General features: G+C 52.4%; 2 long non-coding RNA genes across 3 annotated transcripts; both read left to right on the top strand.

The window, feature by feature from the left end:
* Positions 1-14,752: 14,752 nt before the first annotated feature.
* LOC135405743 (uncharacterized) lies at positions 14,753-17,004 on the top strand. Of its 2 annotated transcripts, XR_010425993.1 has the most exons (5): positions 14,753-14,900; positions 15,481-15,590; positions 16,173-16,373; positions 16,760-16,867; positions 16,943-17,004. It is a non-coding gene; the product is annotated as an uncharacterized LOC135405743 (long non-coding RNA). The 2 variants fall into 2 exon arrangements; XR_010425992.1 differs by having other exon boundaries at positions 14,755-14,900; positions 16,760-16,985.
* Positions 17,005-18,809: 1,805 nt separating this feature from the next.
* On the top strand, positions 18,810-20,158 carry LOC135405104 (uncharacterized). Its single transcript, XR_010425740.1, has 3 exons — positions 18,810-18,996; positions 19,205-19,305; positions 20,065-20,158. It is a non-coding gene; the product is annotated as an uncharacterized LOC135405104 (long non-coding RNA).
* The last annotated feature ends 255 nt before the right edge of the window (positions 20,159-20,413 follow it).

Genomic DNA, 20,413 nt, shown 5'->3' with positions numbered 1-20,413 from the left:
GAATGGAAATGGGGACACCAGGAATGGGAATGGGAACACCTGGAATTGGAACGGAGACACCTGGAATGGGAACACCTGGAATTGGAATGGAGGCACCTGGAATGGGAACACCTGGAATGGAAATGGGGACACCAGGAATGGAAATGGGAACACCTGGAATTGAAATGGAGGCACCTGGAATGGGGACACCTGGAATGGGAATGGAGACACCTGGAATGGGAATGGGGACACCTGGAATGGAAATGGGGACACCAGGCATGGAAATGGGAACACCTGGAATTGGAATGGAGACACCTGGAATGGGAATGGGGACATCAGGAATGGGAATGGGGTCACCTGGACTGGGAATGGGAACATTGGGAATGGGAACATTGGGAGCAGGTTGGGGACACCAGGAATGGGAATGGGATCATCTGGGACTGGAATGGGGACACCTGGAATGGGAATAGGGAAAACAGAGGTGGGATGGGAACACCTGGAATGGGAATGGGGACAATAGGAAGGGGAATGGAGACCCCTGGAATGGGAATGGGAACACCAAGAACTGGGAATGGGGAAAACAGAAGTGGGATGGGAACACCAGGAATGGGAGGAGGGACAATAGGTATGGGGACACCTAGAATGGGATGGAACACCTGGAAAGGGAATTGGAACACGTGGAATGGGAATGGGAACACCTGGAATGGGAATGGGAACTCCTGAAATGGGAATGGGGACACCTGGAATGGGATGGGAACAACTAGAATGGGATGGGAACACCTGGAACAGGAATGCAAACCCGTGGAATGGGAATGGGAACACCCGGGCCCGGGCTGTGTCCCTGGTGAAACAGGAGGCCAGGCCCAAAAGAGTTCACTAAGAAATTTGGGCCTGCTAACAAGCTCCCAACATCCAAGACAATCTGGGTTCGTTCTGTTCTACTGACTGGAGCAAAGCTTCAGAGAATAGTACAGGAACATGTCCTAGGCCTAGAGGTGATAAATTAGAGAGACAGCAGGATCAGGCAGACATTGGAATAGGAGGAATAGGCCGGGAGCCAGGGCTTTTTCCAAGCTTCAGTGAGCGGGTCAAGAACAATGGAAGAGAAGGAAGGTCAAGCTGAGGAAGATGAGTTGAAGCCCCCAGAGCCATGGAGGAAGAGTGGAAGTCCCCTCAGGATTGAGGGCCAAGAGAAGCACCGCCCCAAGCCCCGCCTGAGCTCCACCTATACTCCTCCTGTTATTATTATGCAGAGATAGATGTTGGAATCACTTGAATATTCATTTAATCACAGCTGAAGATTGTATAAAAATGCTGATTTTGTGTGAAGCCTTGGAGCAAGTTTGTCCAGCACGAGCTGGCTTGCTCCCAATGTTGAATAAACAAATACCTTGCTGCTTAAAGATAAAAAAGTCTCTGAGCAGTTTCTCGGACCGATTTTTCGGATTCAGCGCCCAGTCAGTCCCAGGATGATCCCAGTCACTCCTGGTCTCTCCCAGTTGCTCCCAGTTTCCTCCATGTGTCCCACTCATTCCCAGTTGCCTCCAGAAGCTTCCAGCATGATCCCAGTTGCTCACAACCACTTCCAGTCATCCACAGTGCACTCCCAGTTGCTCCCAGTATGACCCCAATCACCTCCTGCATGATCCCACTCACTCTTGATATGATCCCAGTATGACCCCAGTCACCCTCAGTGTGGTCTCAGTTTCTCCCAGCATGGGCCAAGCTGCTCCCACTGTGATCCCAGTATGATCCCAGTTGTCCCCAGCATGGTCCCAGTTGCTCCCAGTTGCCCCTAGCACAGATCCAGTCACTCCAAGTATGATCCCAGTCCTCCCTCCTGATAGTCCCACTCAATCCCAGTTGCTTCTCTTGTAAATCCAGTCACTCACAGTTCCTTCCAGTTGCCCCCAGCCTGGTCCTAATTCCCCTTCATGTAGTCCTAGTCACTCCCAGTATGGTCCCAGTTACCCCGTCCATGGTTGCAGACACTCCCAGTATATCCCAGTAGAGCCCTCAGCATGCTCATAGTCCTTCCCAGTCACTCCCAGATGCCCCAGTAACATTCCAGTTTCCACCAGTATGATCCCAGTGACTCCAAGACCCTCCCACTATATCCTATGTGGCCTCCAGTTGCTCCCAGTAGCCCTTACTGTGGTCCCAGTTGCTCCCAGTATGATCCCTGTTGCCCCAATTCTGGTCCTGGAGGGTCTCAGTGTGCTCAGATCGTGCTCCCGGGGGGTCCTGCTGGGTCCCAGTCCTGGTCCCGGTGTATCCTGATGTCTGAGTCCATCCCAGTCCATCCCAATCAGTCCCAATCCATCCCAGTCCATCCCAGTCCATCCCAGTCCATCCCAGTCCATCCCAGTCCATCCCAGTCTATCCCACTCCATCCCACTCCATCCCAGTCCATCCCAGTCCATCCCAGTCCATCCCAGTCCCTTCCCAGCAGCCGCCGCCGTTTCCCGGGTCCTGCCCCCCCGCCCCCCCAAGATGCTGACGGGGGTCGGGGCTCCGTCTTTGCCTTCGTCTCCCTGGGCCTGCCTGGAATGAAGGGGCCGCTGGGACACGGCGCGACCTCCTGAAACCAAAGGAACCCTGGGAGAATTTGGATACTCCTGCAATCAAGGCACAATTGGGACACTGCAGGGCCCTATGGAAAAAAAGGAACCTTGTGACACTGCGGAATTCATGGAATCCAGGGGCCTTTGTGACAGGGGGGCCTCATGGAACCAAAGGAAGCCTGAGGTGTTTCAGAAGGTCATGGAATCAAGGGGCCACTGGGACACTGCGGGGCCTCTGGGAATTAAAGGAACACTGGGACACTGGGGCAGGACATCCCCCCTGCAATGGCACCAAGACAATGCCCCATTTGCAAAGGGGTCAGTGCTGAGCTGAGAGGGGGCCGGGACAAGGCAGGAGATGTTGGACCCCAGACTGGTTTGACCCCAAATGAAGCCCCTGATGGTGAGGGAAGCCCTGGAGTCCAAGGACTGTCAGTCCATGGGTTTCTACCAGAAAGGGCCAGTCCCCTTTCCCAGGGGCAGGTTCTTCCAACAGAACCCTTCTTGGGGGGTGTGTGGAGATTCCTGCCTTGGCTGGGGACCCCCCCAAGGTCACTGCTGGAGGTTGAGAGCAGAGATCTCCCCACGAGCGCTGCTCTAGAGCAGTTCCATCCATCTCTAATTAAGAATTCTTGCTTGTTTGTCACCTTTAGTAGAATTGCTTCAACAATTGCTTTAGTGTAGTACCCTGTCCTATCTTATCCTGTACTACTGGGAGTTTTAGTGTTTCTATTGTTCACTAAATAATTCTGATTAAAAGCTTTTGTGTCATCATTTGCAAAAATAAATAATTCATTTTCTATCAATAGATCTGATTTGCCATCTCTTAATATCTAAGTTGTAATCTTGTTTAGCTAAGACCCAATGTCCTCAGGGGGATGCTGGGATTGATCAGGGGAGTGGGAAGAGGACAGAGAGGGGATGAGAGCCAGGTACCGGCTTGGGAATTGCCAGGAGGGCTTTTGAAAGGAGCGCAGGGGAAAGGGATGTCTAAGAACAAGTCCCTCAGGAGAGGGAAGCAGAGAGGCTGAGTTTTGACCCCAGCACAAAGGTGTGCAGGGCAGAGCAGAGAATATGCCCACATAAGATTCTTGTGCGTCCGTCTTTGCAGTTCTGACAGGCACTTCTTGTCACAGCCTGTCCTCTCCATTCCAGAATAGGCCCTGGCAACCAAAGAACCAACACCCCACACCATAGTGCAGACCAATCCATGTGCTTTGGGCCCTTTTGTTGTCCTATCCATTCTGGTCTATCCTCTCCATTCTGGAATAGCCCCTGGAAACCAAAGAACCAACACCTCACACCCCCACAGTGTAGCCCCACCTGTCTGCCACGGGACTCTTTGGGATGTCACGGCCTTTCCCCCAGGAAAGAAAGCCTGGAACCTTCGGGTTTCACATGCAGTTGGGGGGCCACCCTGGGCACTCCATGGGCAGCAAGAGCTTTCTGTGCTGGTCCTTTTTGTCTGGCAGGAATCTTCAGCTCTGTTCGGTTTGGGCAGTCAGACTGGCAATATCAGTGCAGGGCTCCTGCAGGCCAAGGACAACCCTTTCCACCAGGAAGGAAAGCTTAGAGCCTCAAGGGCTCAGGTGCAGCTGGTGGGACACCCTGGGCACTCCATGGGCAGCAAGAGCTTTCTGTCCTGCCACCTTTTGTCTGGCAGGAATCTTTGTCCCAATTCAGTTTTGGGAGTGAGACTGGCAGTTTCAGCACAGGGCTCCTGCAAGTGAACGACAGCCCTGCCCTCCAGGAAAGAAACCCCTTACCCTCGGTCTCTTCTCCTGTTCCCTAAAACACAACCTGCAGGGGAGCTTTCTTGGATCTCTTCTCTTGGGAATTGGGAAGACAGACCCACTCCCATGTTTAACACCTCAGGCAAAACCACCCTTTGAACACCTTTCCCAACCCTCCCCAACCTTTCCCAAAGCCCAGATTTTACAGGTGTCCTGTAATTCTGGTCCAATCTCACCCAAGCCCACAAACCATGACAGAAACCTGTCAGCCTCACGCTGCGTCCTTCCCATTGCTGTGCCTTATGTGCAGGCAAAAGGCCTTAAAATCAAGGACCCAAAATTCATGGCCTGTTCTTTTTCCCAGAAAAGAAGGCGTGGTGAACTCTCCAGACCAGGGAATTGGAAGATCTCCCCAAAACTCCTTTGGTACACGCTGCAGGGCCAATGATTCCTCTGCTCTGCCTCACGGTGCTACCGTGAGCCCGAAGCCAGCAAGGCCTTGGGCCCACACGGTGTCAGGGGAGGACTGAGAGCCCCCAGGGAGGAGGAAAGCTGGGGAGGCCCCAAGGCTCCTGGGCCCCTTCCTTGCCAGCCCTTTGGCCAAGACCCCGAGGCAGAGGTGGGGCTCAGCCCCTGCACAGCAATGGGGCACAGGCTGAGCCCCAGGGACACCAGAGCCAGGCGGCCTGAGCTCTTCTTCCTGCAGCGTCTGCCTGGGGCAGCCCAGCCAGGCCTGAGTCTCTGCAGGAGAGGCCAAGCCCAGCCAGAGAGGGCTCAGCCCTCTGAGGCTGCACTCACTGCAAAGGGAACAAAACATTGGCCCAGAGGACATCCTGCCCCCAAATGGAGAACTGGAAAGGTCAAGAATAAAAAAGTCACCCCCCTCCATTCTTCAAGAAATGTTCAGACCTCTTTCCTAAAAGCATCCAGGACTCGGGTCACCCAATTTTCTCTCTGACAAGGGTTTTCCATGGTTCCCCTCAATTCCCAGGTTCAAGGGGGTCCCAGCACACTTTGGGATGCGTTGGATGCTGTGTTGGGGTGCATATGTCCCCCCAAAGCTCCCTCAGAACAGGGTGACACAAGGGGGGGGCACAGAGGGGTCCCCATTTCTGATCCATCCTGGAGTAACCACACTGGGGGCAACTGGGATCAGAGTGGGAGCAGCTGGGCCCCTGCTGGGCTCATACTGGGACCATCCTGGGAGTGACTGCAATACTACTGGGAGTATGTGAGAGGCACTGCAACCATACTGGGGATGACTGGGATCAAACTGGATTCATACTGCAAGTGTCTGCAAGTTCCTGGGGTCATACTGGGACACATACTGGACACATACTGAGATCATCCTGGGAGCAACTGGGACCATGCAGGGGCAAATGGCCTCCTCCAGGCAGTGACTGAAAGTGCCTGAGGCCATACTGGACTCAGACTGGGAGTCCCTGAGAGGGAAAGGAACCATCGTGGGGGGGACTGGGAGCAACTGGGACAACCTTGGGGGCAACTGGAATCCAATTGGGAGTGACTGGAAGTGACTGGGATGATAGTGGGAGTGGCCAGGGCAGTGCAGGAGGAGGGGCAGGAGGTGCTCCAGGCAGGGTCTGTGATTTTCTCTGAAAGTTGGAGAACAAAAACAGGATTCCACTTGGGTTGTTCTTCAGGCTGTTCATTAAAAAAGCAGGAGCTCGTTGTCTCAAGGACTTGCACAGCTCCGAGGGGTTTTCAGTCCCAGCCCCCCAGGTCACCCCCCAAGGTGCTGGACGGCCCTTCAGACCCACCTGAGCCCACCCCCCGTGTGCCCACCCTGTGCAGGGCAGCTCGGGGAGCCCCCGGGACAGGGGATGGTGCCTCTGGACCTGCCTCCCGAGGGGCTTCTGCCACCCCTGGGGGGCACAGAGGGGACAGGGGTACCCTCAGCTCCTCCTGCCAGGAGCTGAGCTGGGACAACAGCCCGAGCTCCCGGGGCCTGGGCAGGTCCTGCTCCCTCCTGGGGCTTTGCCTGGATGCTCCTGTGCTCCTCAAATAAAAACACAAAAAGCTCATAATCCCCCAAGGGCCCAGCAGTCACAGCTCTCCTCAGCAAAGCAAAACTGGTTCCATAGGAGTGATTTGTGGAATATTTATAAGGAAAAAAAGTCAAAAAAACCAGACCAAGGATCAACTGACAGAGACGAAAATACCTGTGGATGCTGCTGTTGAGTCACTGGCAACTGCAAAGTGTTTCTATGCTTACTAAAACTATATAACCCCCCCATCAATGCCCAGCAGGAGTTGTTGGCATCACTAGTGTAAATAAAATTACCAGGTTGGTGCTTCCCCAGGTAAATATTTTCCAGGTGAGAACCCTCTGTCTGTGTTTGCAAAGGGAAGACTCCAAAGGATGATTTTTTTCCTGTCCCAATGCTTGAATTTTTAATAAGGTTTAATTGATGCCATGTTTTGTTCCTGTCCCCAAGCCCCAAATTCCTCCTGGTGGGGCAGCCCCGCCGAGCTTTGCAGTTGGGAAACCTGGTCTGGGGGTTTGCTCCCTGTTCCTCAGGTGCTTGAACACAGCAGAGGGGCAGCGGGACCCCTCCAGCCCCGCCCCAAGAGCCCGTGGGGGCAACTCCCCGGGCAGCCCGAGGGACAGCGCCAGGGCGGCCGTCAGGGCCCCGAGGGGACAGCGGGGACAGCGGGGGGGCTGCGGCGAGGCCCCCCCACGGCTCTGGAATGGCAGATCCAGAATGGGGGTGGGGAAGGGATGTGGAAAAAAGGGGGGGCTCGAGAGCACCCGTCACCCCCCACCCCCAGAGCCCGAGACAGGGTGTCCTGGGGCAAAGCCCCTGGTGAGACCCCCCAAAGCCCTGCAGCCCCCCCTGCACAGGGGGATGCAGGGACTGGGAAAGGGATTGCAGGGGTTGTGGAGCTGGATACAGGGGTGCAGGGGGGTCCCAGAGCTGGGGAAGGAGATGCAGGGGGGTCTCAGTGCCCAGGAACGGGGATTCAAGGGGGGCCCGGGGTCAAGGCAAAGGGGGGCTCCCCCCGGGATGGGGGTCCCGGGAGGGCACACACGCTCCGGGGGGGGCACACACGACCCCCGGGGACCCCCCTCAGCTCCTCCCGCAGGCAGAGGCCGAGCCCCAGCCCAGGGAGACGAAGCCAAAGACGGAGCCCCGACCCCCGTCAGCATCTTGGGGGGGCGGCGTCCGGCGGCAGCTCTGGGGGGGCGGGGGGGGCAGGACCCGGGAAACGGCGGCGGCTGCTGGGAAGGGACCGGGATGGACTGGGGCAGACTGGGACACTGGGATACAGCAAGAGCAGGACCGGGACCCCTCGGGACCAGAGCTGGGGCAACAGGGATCATACTGGGAGCAACTGGGACCGTCACCGAACGGGAATAAAACTCTCTGTCACTGGAATGTCAGGATTAGAAAGCGGTTTTATTTTTTTCGGCACTGGGTGCGTGGGTGGGGGGTGGGGGGGTCTCCTCCCATCACCCCCACACTGGGCTGTCTCACACCCTGGTTTCTGTGGATGTAACTAATACATGTGCATTACACTTCCCCAAACTCGTGCATATGTACTAAACACTCCCACAGATTCTCTCACACATTTGAATCAGTTTCCAGAACTCATTTACATCAGAGTAGGGGTCTCTCGAGGGTCTCTGGTGGCCCTTTGGGGAACATCTCTTCTCCAAATTATCCTTCTTTGGTCACAGGCCTGAAAAACCAGTTTCTTCTTCTGGAATGCTTCCCAGCTCTGGGGGCTGGCCAAGATGTTCCTTCTTATCAGTGCTGCTCCGGAGCTGTAGGGACTAATTTGGACCTTTTGGGAACAAGTTAGAGTCTTACATGAAGTACAAAAGGATGATAATTCCTGAGGAGCTGGGCAGTTGTTGGGAATGATCATCCTCATTTCCAAACCCCTCTCCATGGGTGAAACGAATTCCAGTGACTGTGAGGACAGTGATTATTGTCTTTCCTGCATTTCTGTGAACTGTTGTACCGATGTTTGTAACCCAAAGTGTTATAAAGCTCATCAGTGAGACTTGCTGAAAATTTCAACAAGTCTCAGAGGGGGGAAATGTTGGGAAAATCTTTAATTTCAACAAATAGAGTTTAAGACTTGTGAATTCCTTCAGCTGTACCAGGCAGGGCTGAGTCCTGGATCCACCCACGGCTGCGTTCAGGTGGATATCTTAGTCCTGAGACTAAACCACGTGGGCCTGAGCAGCACTGATAAGAAGGAGTATCTTGGCCAGCCCCCAGGGCTGGGAAGCATTCCAGAAGAAGAAACTGTTTTTGCAGGCCTGTGACCAAAGCAGGACAGGTTGAAGGAGGGATGTTCCCCAAAGGCAGCAGAGCAGCGCGATGGCTCCAGCGCTGGGGCTGGGGGGGCTCCTGGGGCTCCTGGGGGACCTGGGGGGCAATGAAGGGTCAGTGGGACCCCCTGGAACCAGCACCTCCTGAACCCCCATTTCTGGGCACCGGGACCCCTCTGAACTGCCATTCTCTGGAAGAGGACTCTCCTGCGTTCCTTCCCTGGCACAAAGACCTCCCTGCAGCCCCTTATCCATCCCCAGGACCCACCTGAACACCCTTCCCTGGGCACCAGAAACCCCCTGAGCCCCCATTCTCAAACGGGTACTGCCCTGAACCCCCATTCCTGGGCATGAGGAACCCCCTGCACCTCCTCCCCCAGTATTGGGACTCACCTAAACCCCTTATCTGGTACCGGCACCCCCAGAAGCCCCATTCCCGGGAATGGGAGACCCTCTGAATCCCCATTCCTGGGAAGGGGACTCCTCTGCAGCCCTTCCCTGGCATGGGGACCTGCCTACACTCCCTTATCCAGCCTCTGGAACCTCCATTTCTGGGCAGAGGGACCCCCTGAAAACCCATTCCTGAGAAGGGGATCCCCCTGAACTCCCATTCCTGAGCACGGGAACTGCCCTGAACTCCCATTTCTGGGCACTGGGACCCCCCTGAACCTCCATTGGTGGTCACGGGGACCCCCCACACCCCCGTTTCTGGTACCAGGGCCCCCTGAATCCCTATTCCTGGGCACCAGGACCCCCCTGACCCACCTCACCCAGCACTGGGACCACCTGAACCCCCATTCCCAGACATGAGGACCCCTCTGCACCCCATTACCGGCCCCAGGATGAGAAGGGAAAATGTCCAGTCGCTATTGGGAAAATGCTGCCCTGCTGTTGACAAGGGAGACTGTTCAGCTGCGGGTGCTGGGGAGGGTGTGAAGGTGCCTGCAATCGGCACAGGTCAATCAGTGCCAGTGGAAGGGGCGGGGCTGTTGCTCAGAGAACAGCCGGGTTGCCGGTGAGCGGCCAATGGGGAGCTGCCCAGAGGCAGCCAATGGGAAAGCTGCGCGGGGGCGCGAAGGGGCAGCCAATGGGAGGGTGCGATGGAGCAAATGTAGCCAATGAGCAGCCAATGGGACACCGAGCGGACGGACGGGCAGCCAATGAGGAGCCGTCGCCAGGGGAAGGCGCTGAGCGACTGCGCACGCTCCGAGAGAGGAAGACGTTGAGCCTTCACCCCCCGCGACCACCGAGACGAGCAGCAGAGAGAAGTGCGCAGGGCCAGGGGCGTGTCCCGAGATTTACAGAGAGCACTGCCCACTGCCCGTGGGTCATGAATATGTAACACACGTGACGTCTTGATCAGGACGGGATCTACATCCGATACCGCACTGATGGAAGCCCTTTCAACCTAAGGCGACTGAAGACCCACACTAAGACCTTAAACCATCTTGTCCAGGAGCTGCTTTATGCTGATGACGCCGCCCTCGTCGCTCACACAGAAGCAGCTCTGCAGCGTTTAACATCCTGCTTTGCTGAGGCTGCTGAGCTCTTTGGGCTGGAAGTCAGCTTAAGGAAAACAGAAGTTCTCCATCAACCTGCACCTCAGGAAGTCTTCCATCATCCCCACATCACCATTGGCCAATCAGAGCTCAAATCAGTCCAGCAGTTTAATTACCTGGGCAGCCTCATCTCCTCGGATGGTGAGACTGACGGAGAGATGGACAACAGGTTAGCAAAGGTATAGAGAGCTTTTGGAAAACTCCATAAAAGAGTTTGGCGAAATAAACACTTGAAGAAAAGCACAAAGATCAGTGTTTACAGAGCCATTGTGCTGTCTACTCTCTTATATGGATCCGAATCATGGGTCATCTACAGCCACCACCTGCGACTCCTGGAACGCTTCCATCAACGCTGCCTCCGTACAATCCTAAACATCCACTGGTCAGATGATGTGACCAATCCATCTGTTCTAGAACAGGCAGCAGTCACAAGCATTGAGGCCATGTTGCTGAGAACACAGCTGTGCTGGGCAGGGCACGTCTCCAGGATGAAGGACCAACCACCCCCTCCCTAAGATCGTGCTCTGTGGTGAACTTGCCACTGGCTGCTGCAAGAGAGGAGCCCCAAAGAGGAGATACAAGGACTGCCTGAAACAACATCTCACCCTTGCCCATATTGATCTTCATCACTGGTCTACTCTGGCCTCCAGTCGGGAGGTCTGGAGACACCCCATCTCTAACGCTGCTGCTTCCTTTGAGAACGCAGCAGGATCACCATCGAGGAGAAAAGACAACGCAGAAAGAACCGTGTCCTGTCGATCCCATCCAAGGAGTCTTTCTGCTCTGCCTTTTGCAACTGGATGTGTTGTAGTGGTTTGGACTTTGTTTTCCCCCAGAGGGCTGAGAAAAGTGGTAGACCCCAAGGGGTGGAAACTCCTGGAAGTTTTGAAGTTCTGCCCAATGGGTGCTCCTGCAAAATTGTAAACATACCACAAACCCACCGGAAGAGATGAGTTGTACTTTGGTTGTTATTGGAGAGGTGGCCATGTTGTAGAGCCACGAGGAAGGTGCTCTAAGCCCCTTGGGGCCTCTGGCCCCCTCCCAGCCCTTGGCTGGGGGGCTGCAGGGACCTGGAACAGCATAAAGCTGGGCTAGGTGCCTGTAGTTATGCCCGGAGATGTTTTCTCCATGGACGCAGAGCAGCAGCCGGGACTGACCAGAGAAACGGTGACAGAGAGCCAGAGATAAGGACCTGAACTGAAGGAGCAGCAGAAACAACATGCAGCACCGCAGAGAAGACTCCTGGAAAGGGAGAGAGAAAGGAGAGCCAGCAGCTGAGACACAGAGTTTGGGGTAAGACTGTACCAGCCCCCCAAAACTCCTTTGAGACCTCTGAGAAAGGAGGAGTGATGGACTCCTATTTTAGAGGAGCCTTGGAGTACAGCAGTACTGGAGAGAGAGGAGCTAAGAAGCTCAAAAGAGCGTCCTGGAGCTGGACTGGGATGGCCAGATGGAATGCAGGGGGAGTTGACCTTGGCTCCCCCCTTGCACTGCTGCCACGGTGGCAGCCTGAGAGACAGGACACAGAGGCCCTGCAAGAGATACCAGACCGTCACGAAGACCCCCCTGTGTCTCGTGATATGACGTGGTGAAACAACCTTGTCTGGGGTTACGAAGCCCACGGAAGACCCCTTTGCCTGTGTCAAGGGGGCCGAGGGAGAGTTTGGATACCTCCCATGTGAGTGCTGGCAGAAAGCCAGCAATCAGCTGCTGCATGTGGAGAAGACAGACAGAACCTGCTGCCTCAGAAGATGCTGCTGCTTAAGGACTGGAAGGGATCTGTCCTTCTTTCCCTCTTGGACTTTTATTTGGAGGGGAGAAGAGATCTGGTCCATTGTAAATACTATATGTCATGGTAGAGATAGTTGTGATCATGTGTATAATGTGATGTTATATTTATTTGTACAGTCATTGTATTATATTCCCTTTCCCCCACTTTGAGTCTGGTGTGTTTTGTCTGGAAAAACCCATCTCACATTAGGTTGAGATGTGGGAGGGGGATGGAGCTAGGGAATTGGATTTTTTGGGGCTATCTCAAACCATGACACATAGTTACAATTAAAGCTTCATTTTTTTTAACATCATGGTATGATCACTATAGCCCAGAATACCATGATTTGAGTAGCACAAGATTTCTATAAGCAGCACCAGCATAGCAAGATTTTGTAAGCCCTTTAGCACCGAATTGTACAGCACAGCTCAGCTTAGGATGCCTGATCACCTGGACCTGATCACTCTGCAGGCCAGGGCACATCCTAATCCTTGGTTTGTCATGTCAATATAACAATCTTAATCTAGACTTGAAACACATTAACAGAACAGGAGTGGCCCTTTCAGGGGAGAAGAGTCTGTTTGGTATTAAGATGGGGCTCTGTGTGCTGCTGTGCTGCCCTGTGCTGCTGTGAGGCCATCCCAGCCTGGCAGGCAGGTGCCTGTGACCTGCAAGGCCTGTGAGGAGCAAAGGAGTCGGCCTGGGGCCTGGAAATGGGAAGGCTGATAGGGAGGGGGAGAAGGGGTCTTCCTGGCGCACTGGACCTTCAGGGACTGACGATGAGGGCAAAGGGGACTCATGTAGGACCAGCTTGGTCACAGAGCACAGCTGTTTATGTCCTAAAATGCCCCCATATGAGCAGGAGGCAGGAGCAGAGGCACTGTTCACGAGTGCCATTGTTGATTGTCTTCATCAGAGAGCTCCTGAAGTGCTGCTGGGAGGACGGTAATACAGGACCTGGGCATCAGGTTAGGGCAGGGGCATAAAAAGGTCACCTGAGAGGTGTAATGCAGGAGTAAATGCAGATCCTTTGTCTGGGTAAGGGATACAAGGAGCCTCCCCAAGGATGACAGGGATAAAACCAGCTGCTGCAAGACGTGATGAAAAAAGCCATCCAAGCAAAGTCATGCCCGAGCTGGATGCCCCAAGTCTAAAAGAAGAAACACCTCGGAGTGGAGCAGGAGCCATATGAACTGTGCTGAGCTGGGCAGGAGTGAAACCACCTGTCCTGAGAAGAACTGAGTAAAACTTGATGCCCCATTCCAGGCAGGGGCCAAACCAGCCAGGTCAAGTGTTGTTAAATAACAACCAGCTGCATCCTTGGCGCATGAGAAACACTATCTGCCTGCTGAGCAGAGGTTACACCAGGTGTCCAGAGGACTGCCTGTTGCTAAACACCTCTGAAACTGTCGGGATAAATAGGACCCTCTAACAAATTGGCTTTTTAGTGTTAGAAAGCAAGGGATTACTTTTATTTGCAGCCCTGCATGTGCATGTGGCTGACAAAAATCCTGCCTCTGTACTGACAGCAAGACATCGCTTTTCACCTATTTATACAGATTTGGCAAACAAAGAAATTAATGTTCATTGCTTCCAAATTACATCACTCACTCCCTTTCATTCATTAGTATTCTATGTGGGATTGGTTATTAATTTCTCACTTTCTACTGTAATAACTTCATATCTTTAATCTTTTTTGTATATTTTCCCTCCCCTAGGGATTTTCTGACACAAATGCTGAGCCTTTGTTAGTCTTCTTCTTTAGCTGCTGGTTTCTGCAGAAGGTCCTTGTAGTCCATAAATCTTGTGTTCCAGATCTCCTCCTTCAACAGGACATCTTTCTCTGACAGGCTTTCTCCACTGAAGCATAACAGGGTTAACTTCAACAAAACTTACAGTTTTAGTGCTTTTCCCAGGCTGTGTTCTCCCAAAGGAGCTCATGACAATTTTTACTCCATGCTGGCTAAAGTTGATTTAAGGCTGAACGCACCGCCTATGATGTGTGTTAAAAACAACTAATCAAAAAGTTAATTAGGAACACTAAAAAAATTAGAAAAGTTTTATGATTTCCAACAAGCCCAAAACAACATAGGCCAAGTGCAGCAGGGACAAAACTGTCTCTATCCATTGATGCCAGGAAAAGGCAACAGTAGTAAAACTCAACAGCCACAGGTGCTATTAAGCCGGTATTTGTTTATTTCGGCGCCGGACGTGCAGGGGATAGCTCCGCCTAACACGCGCGTGCCCTCACCATCCAGAGTGGGAGTCTGGCTAAAGCTGCGGCTGATCAAAACCTAACCAACCCTAGCGGCAGGAGTAAATGGGAAGCTGCTAAAAAGCCATCCCGGAACATTTTCAGAGCTTGAGGACAAGACAGCAGCTGGGTGGGGGCCAGCAGCCAGCCAAGGTCCTCCCAGCGCAGCCTCTGAAGGGTTCCTTTGGCAGTCCCAGTTCAGGGTCAGCCCATGGTTGTACCCTGGGGGCAGATGAAATTAATTGGAAATGAACCCATAAGAGTCCAGGTGCTTTGCTAAGAGTCTCCCTGATAGAAGTGGCAGTGAAACCCTCAGCGTCTTGGGGGCCAGAAAAGCTGTGACCTGGCTCAGTTACAGCCCTGAGCAGGCTTTTACTCCTCAGGCCGTGTGGCTCAGGGAAGGTGTGGGAGCTCTGTCAGAGGATGATGAGCCCTTTGCCACCAGCACGGGGGGAGGTGCAGTGGCTTCCACCTGGTGGACGTGCCATGTGGGTTCCTGTGCCCAAGAACCATGTGGTTCCATGTGGTTCCATGGGGTTCCATGTGACCCCATGTCACAAAGGGGCAGAGATGTGGCACCCATCCGGTATCCTGAGGAGCGCGCCAACGAAAATCAGTTGGACAGAGTTGGCCTTCGGGATAACTCAGCTCCTTCCTTTGCTACTTGTGTGCCTGCCTTTTTTGGATGGTTTATTGTTTACTGACCATTTCTCCTCAACTTTCCTCCTCTTTCAAAGGTAATGCTTTGACTTTTGGCCCAGATCATAGAGCAGGGTATATGGGATAAAAGTATAGGCTGATTTATACCTTCCTAGCTGTAGGCTGAGCTGTTACAACTTTTATAGGCTGGCCAGGTATGACCTAGGCTAGAATTCCAGTTTGCTGATTCTTGGTTTTTTTTCCATAGCCTAGGATAGGTAAGCAGGGAGGTGACTGTAGTCTGAGGGGATGGGCTCAGCCCACCTTGATTGCTGTGGGAGGGAGGGAGGCAGAAAAAGGAGAGCAGCAAAGGCAGCAGTTAAAGTAGTGGCTGAAAGACGGTCACTCCTAGGAGGTGGGAAAGCCAGAGGGCTCTGTTGCTGAAGCAGTGTCAGGAGAGCAGCAGGGCCTCTTCAGAGAAGGTAACGTCCATTGGAGCATTTCAAAAGGGCCTTTGAACCCGCTGTGAGTTGGTGCCCCGCGCCTGATCATAAGGGCGTGAGCTGCAGCTCAGCAGCAGTTAGGAGCACCACTGAAAGACTTGGTGGGGGATGCCGTTCTGCGTTTATTTAGAGTTTTGATACTTTCGGTGAGCTACAGTAATTTCTTTGCAACTAGGTGACGGGATTGGTGCTGTTCTCTTTCTGGAGAGAAAGACATCCTTGGTCATCTAAAGCATTGCACTCTCTTCCTGAGAGAGGCAATGGCCACAGCAGGGAACGACTCCTGTGAGTAATAGCTTCACCAGCAGCTTTGGACTTTGTGAACTGCCACAGACAACTGACATGGCTGGTGGTCAAATCCCAGAATGATGTGCTCACAACCTAGAGTGATCTCTGGGATGTTTCCTGAGAGCAGTCAAACTGACCCCCGTGTTTACAATTAGACCCAGGAAAACACCTTTTGTCGCTCCTCTGACACTAGGTACAAGACTTTGAAAGCTGCCATTGCTCGTAGAGAGGTCTGCCATCCTTTGGGTTACCTTCCGTGCTCAGTATTTACTTGTTTTCAACAAGTTACAATCAGGAAAAGGGATGGCTTCACTGTTAACCCAGTCTAGAACTCTACTGAGAAAGGAAGGTAGCCTGCGGCCCAGAAATCAGATTGTGGGTTTGTTGGACTCTCAGCAACGTAAAAGGGGAATGGATTTTTCCAAAACAGTAAATTTAAATGGCACTGTTTAAGCTTCCCCTGATGTTGTTGGGTTGGCAGTTGAAGCAGATGGTCCTGAGTGCTCCTGTAGAGACCTCACTGTTTAAATATGCCTTTGTGCCTCATTTCATCTCTTTCCAAATGGAATTTCCCTGCAGTCATTGCCGAGGGAATGACTCCGCCACAAAGGATCCTCTTTCCCCCCGAGAAGATTTGCATGGTCTGGCAGCAAAGACAGAGTGCTGGAGCAGGACTCCGCAATGTGGGCAACACATGCTTCCTTAATGCTGTCCTGCAATGCCTGACATACACCCCGCCGCTGGCCAACTATCTGCTCTCCCGGGAGCACAGCCAGGCCTGTGAGTACTCTTAGGGACATCTCCCTGTGAATCTGTTCATCAAATCCCAAGGATTCCCAGAACCTGAAATTTGATTTAGGAGAAAAGCAGCCCTTTGTCAGCCCCAGAACTTGTGTTCTTTGTACACTCAGGAGCCACCTGTCCTATCCAGCTGTCTTATTCTTCATGAAGGCACATCTTTCTAGCTCTGGGTCTCTATTCCTGCAAGTTAAAACCTCAGTTTAGCATTCCTCTGAAGAACATTTTCTATGCACTAAAACGTCCCGTGCTTGTTGAAACACTGGGAGGAGTGGCATATTGCACTGGAGTGGGAGTGGAAGAAGAGGAGTATTCCACCAGTAGGGATATTTTGCTAACCAGAGGACCTTCTCTCCCTCCCTCCTCAGGTCGCCAACAAGGCTTCTGCATGATGTGCATCATGGAAGCGCATGTTAACAAGGTCCTGCGTTCAGTCAGTGCCATCCTGCCTTTGGCTGTTCTCAGGGGTTTCAGATGTATGTGATTTCAGGTTCTTTGACAGGTTTTCTTCCCTTCCTGTAGGAGACAACTACTAACTTCCTGTTTCTTAGTCATAGGAGAACATTTTCAGCTTGGCAGGGAGGAAGATGCCCATGACTTCTTATGCTGTACTCTCAATGCCATGCAGAGAGCTTGTCTGAGTGCAAGCAACGAGTAAGCACAAGCAAGTTACCTTTACAAAGTTCTGAGCCCTTTGGACTCCTTGATGTGGCCTCATCAAGGAAAACCTACAGCCGGGGCTTGGAGGAAGTAATGCTCTGTCTTACGACTTGTTTCCAGCTTGGACATATCATCTCAATCTACTACCATTGTCCATCAAATATTTGGAGGCTTTCTGAGATCCAGAGGTATGTTTCTACAACTACTGCTCTCCTTGGCACTGCCTGTGCCCTTCTGTCTGCCTGTGCCCAACAGCTGGCCCTGGGACTAGCAGGACAGGTACAATGAGCACAGAGCAGTACCATCGTTCAGCTCACCATTGCTCGGCATTTTGATTTTTCCTTCCAGTCATCTGCTTCAGCTGCAAAGCCATTTCTGATTCCTATGAGGCCTTCCTGGATGTCCCCTTGGATATCAAAGTAAGAGGTTTTGCAGTTGTGCTTCAAGACATGGCAAGGCTTTTCAGAGTCAACACATTTGTCCTGAAAGCATATACTGTGAACACAAGAGGTCTTGGTCGTGGATGGGAAGGGGAACAGATGTTGTCCTCCTGCAGAGGCCATGGCACTGGTCTCTCTGTAGGTGCTGGCTTGAAGCTGGACAAGCACCCATTCTGCGCTCTGCACCCTTGACATAGCCTCATCCTTCTTTCCTTTGCCCTCCTTCAACACCTGTCTGGCTTCCAGGCTGATGGGTTGGATTGTTTTCACTACTGATGACCCTACATAACATCAGTAGCTCAATGGCAGGTGATACAGAGAGGGAGCTCTTGATTGCCCCTGAGAACCTCTGGGACAGGGGAAATGTTCAGCACCACACTCTCTTTCTGGCTCCTTCTGGATACAGCTTGCAGATTCATGGCGGGTCTCCTCAGCATCAGCTACAGGGGTTTTCTTGTCAGCTCCTGGAAAATGTTTGGGCCAGGGCATTTGCTGTAGCTCAGTGCACCGATTTCTCAATTCTCCAGGCAGCCTCATCCCTCACGGCAGCTCTGGAGGACTTTGTAACACCTGAGCACCTGGATGGGGAAAACTGCTTTAAATGTAGCAAGTAAGATGATTACTAACAACATATTAACACGAGACTCTGTGTGAGGGGGCTACAAGTCATTGAGCAGAAGTCATCTTCTCGTGGAAGTTTACTGCACACTGATGAGACACAGTTTTGTTTGTCAGGTTTTTTGGGGGAGGGGGGTTGGGATTTTTTCTTTGTTTGTTTGTTTGTTTGTTTGTTTGTTTGAAATATGGCACCGAATTGCCTTAAAATAGCATAAGGATGCAGGAGACAAGAAAGGTTGTCTGACTGCCTTGGTGGAAGATAGGGTGCATTTCAGCGCTGTGCTCTGTGCTTGGTTTCAAGGTGTGAGAAGAATGTTGCCGCCACTAAGAGGTTCACTGTCCACTGTGCACCCAAGGTTCTCACTGTGTGTCTGAAGAGGTTTGACTGCTTCACTGGTGGCAAGATCAGCAAGGTGTGTACACTATTGGTGTGCAGCTTTCTCTTCAAGAAGCAGATTTCCTAAAGCAGTATGCTTGTCACAAGCTGCTTGTGTTGGGTTTTTTGGGGTCCCTTCTGGGGAGTGGAAAGTTCCTGTGGGAAGACAGGCAAGCACTGTGCTCTGATAGGGCTGCTTTGACTGAGAAGGGTTTCCTGCCACCCAAACGATGTTATGTTGCTTTATGGAAAACCAAGTGCTCATGAGCCCCAGAGATGGATTGATACCCCTGGACTGGCCCCTGCCCTTGGTAGGCTATTTCATGTCACAGACCAGGGTCATTTCTGAGCCCTCTTGGTCTCTCCATAGGTTGTAGAGTATCCGGAGTACTTGGATCTTCGCCCATACATGTCTCAGGCAGATGGAGAAGCACTCCTCTACTCCTTATATGCTGTCCTGGTGCACAGTGGTGTCAGCTGTCATGGAGGACACTATTTCTGCTACACAAAGGTAAAAGAGCAACTTCCTTCCCAATGGGGAAAAATGTGTGCTGGGGAAGAGAAACTTTCCTGTCAGTGTTACTGACAGCCAAAGTTTTGGGGCAGAAGGCCTCCTTAGTGGCTGGACTGCATTTGTTTTGACATGCTCTCGGTTTGGCAGTTTCCTACCTGTGTTTTTGGAGAGAAACCATGGAGAGATCCTTGCCTTTTTTTTACAGGCCAGCAATGGATTGTGGTACCGGATGGACGATGAATCTGTGCAGCTGTGTTCCATTGACACAGTTCTCAGGCAGCAAGCCTACCTGCTGTTCTATGCCAGGTAATAACCAGGATTCAAATATGTTCAGAATACATTTCCTTTGCCTCATTTGCAGTTGTGTTTCTCACCTTCCGGAGTGTTTTTCTCATCAAATGAAATTACTACCTGCATCATTCAGTGCTGTCAAATCTGAACCACTCCGTGTCTGTCCTTTACTGGGCTTCAGGCTGCGGCCCGGATGGAATCTGCTACTTGCCTGGTCTCTGATGTTGACTCTTGTAGATAAGAGGACTTAAAGAGGACGTCCAGGAAAGATGGGGAGGCACCGTTTGTCAGGGAATGTAGTGACAGGATGAAGGCTATCAGTTTTCAGCTAACAGAGGGCAGGTTTACATTAGATATTGGGAAGGAATTCTTTGCTGTAAGGGTGCTGAGACACTGGCACAGGTTGCCACAGCATCTGTGGGGGCCCCATCCCTGGAAGTGTTCAAGGCCAGGTTGGACAGGGCTTGGAGAAACCTTGGAATAGTGGAGGGTGTTCCTGCCCACCACAGCGGGGTGGAACAAGATAAAGTTAAAGGTCCCTTGCAACCCAAACAAGTCTGTGAATTTAGGAAATGGAGGCTGTGGGAGGTATAGAGATGAGGTTTTTGTTGGGACAGAGGCAAACTTGGTGGGAAGACCCTAGCTGAGTTTCCCATTAGTGTCCTTGGTTAAGTCTTCTCTCTGTCATAGAAGCCTCTCTGAGAAAATGACTGAACCCCAGAGGAGGTTGCAACAACAGCTCTAAACTGAGATCCCTCTTTTGTTTTTCTCCAGATGCTCTGATCTGAGAATTGGAGAAAGGCCTTCTTCCTCACTGGCACCATCACATGCCCCTTCCTTCCTCAGTCAGGGTGTGGCCAGCAGCAAGCAGGCGGGCTCTGTTGGACCACAGGCTCTGACTGGTAGGACTAAGGTAACGTTGGGGTCATGGGTCAGGGCATCAGAGGAAGAGTGGATTTCTTTCTGGGATCTCAGCATTTCTCTTTTGCCCCTCACACACCGCACCTTTCTTCACAGCCACAACGCTGCTCCCTCTCAAAGCATCCCACCTGGATCCATCCCTTTTGTGCGCCTCTGGCCTTTTGGTCTTAGTAGCCCTCCAAAAGAGCCTTTTGGAGGCCCC

This window comes from Pseudopipra pipra, chromosome W, assembly GCF_036250125.1.
Source record: "Pseudopipra pipra isolate bDixPip1 chromosome W, bDixPip1.hap1, whole genome shotgun sequence".
Taxonomy (NCBI): Eukaryota; Metazoa; Chordata; class Aves; order Passeriformes; family Pipridae; genus Pseudopipra; species Pseudopipra pipra.
This window is presented reverse-complemented; position numbering and strand designations above follow the sequence as displayed.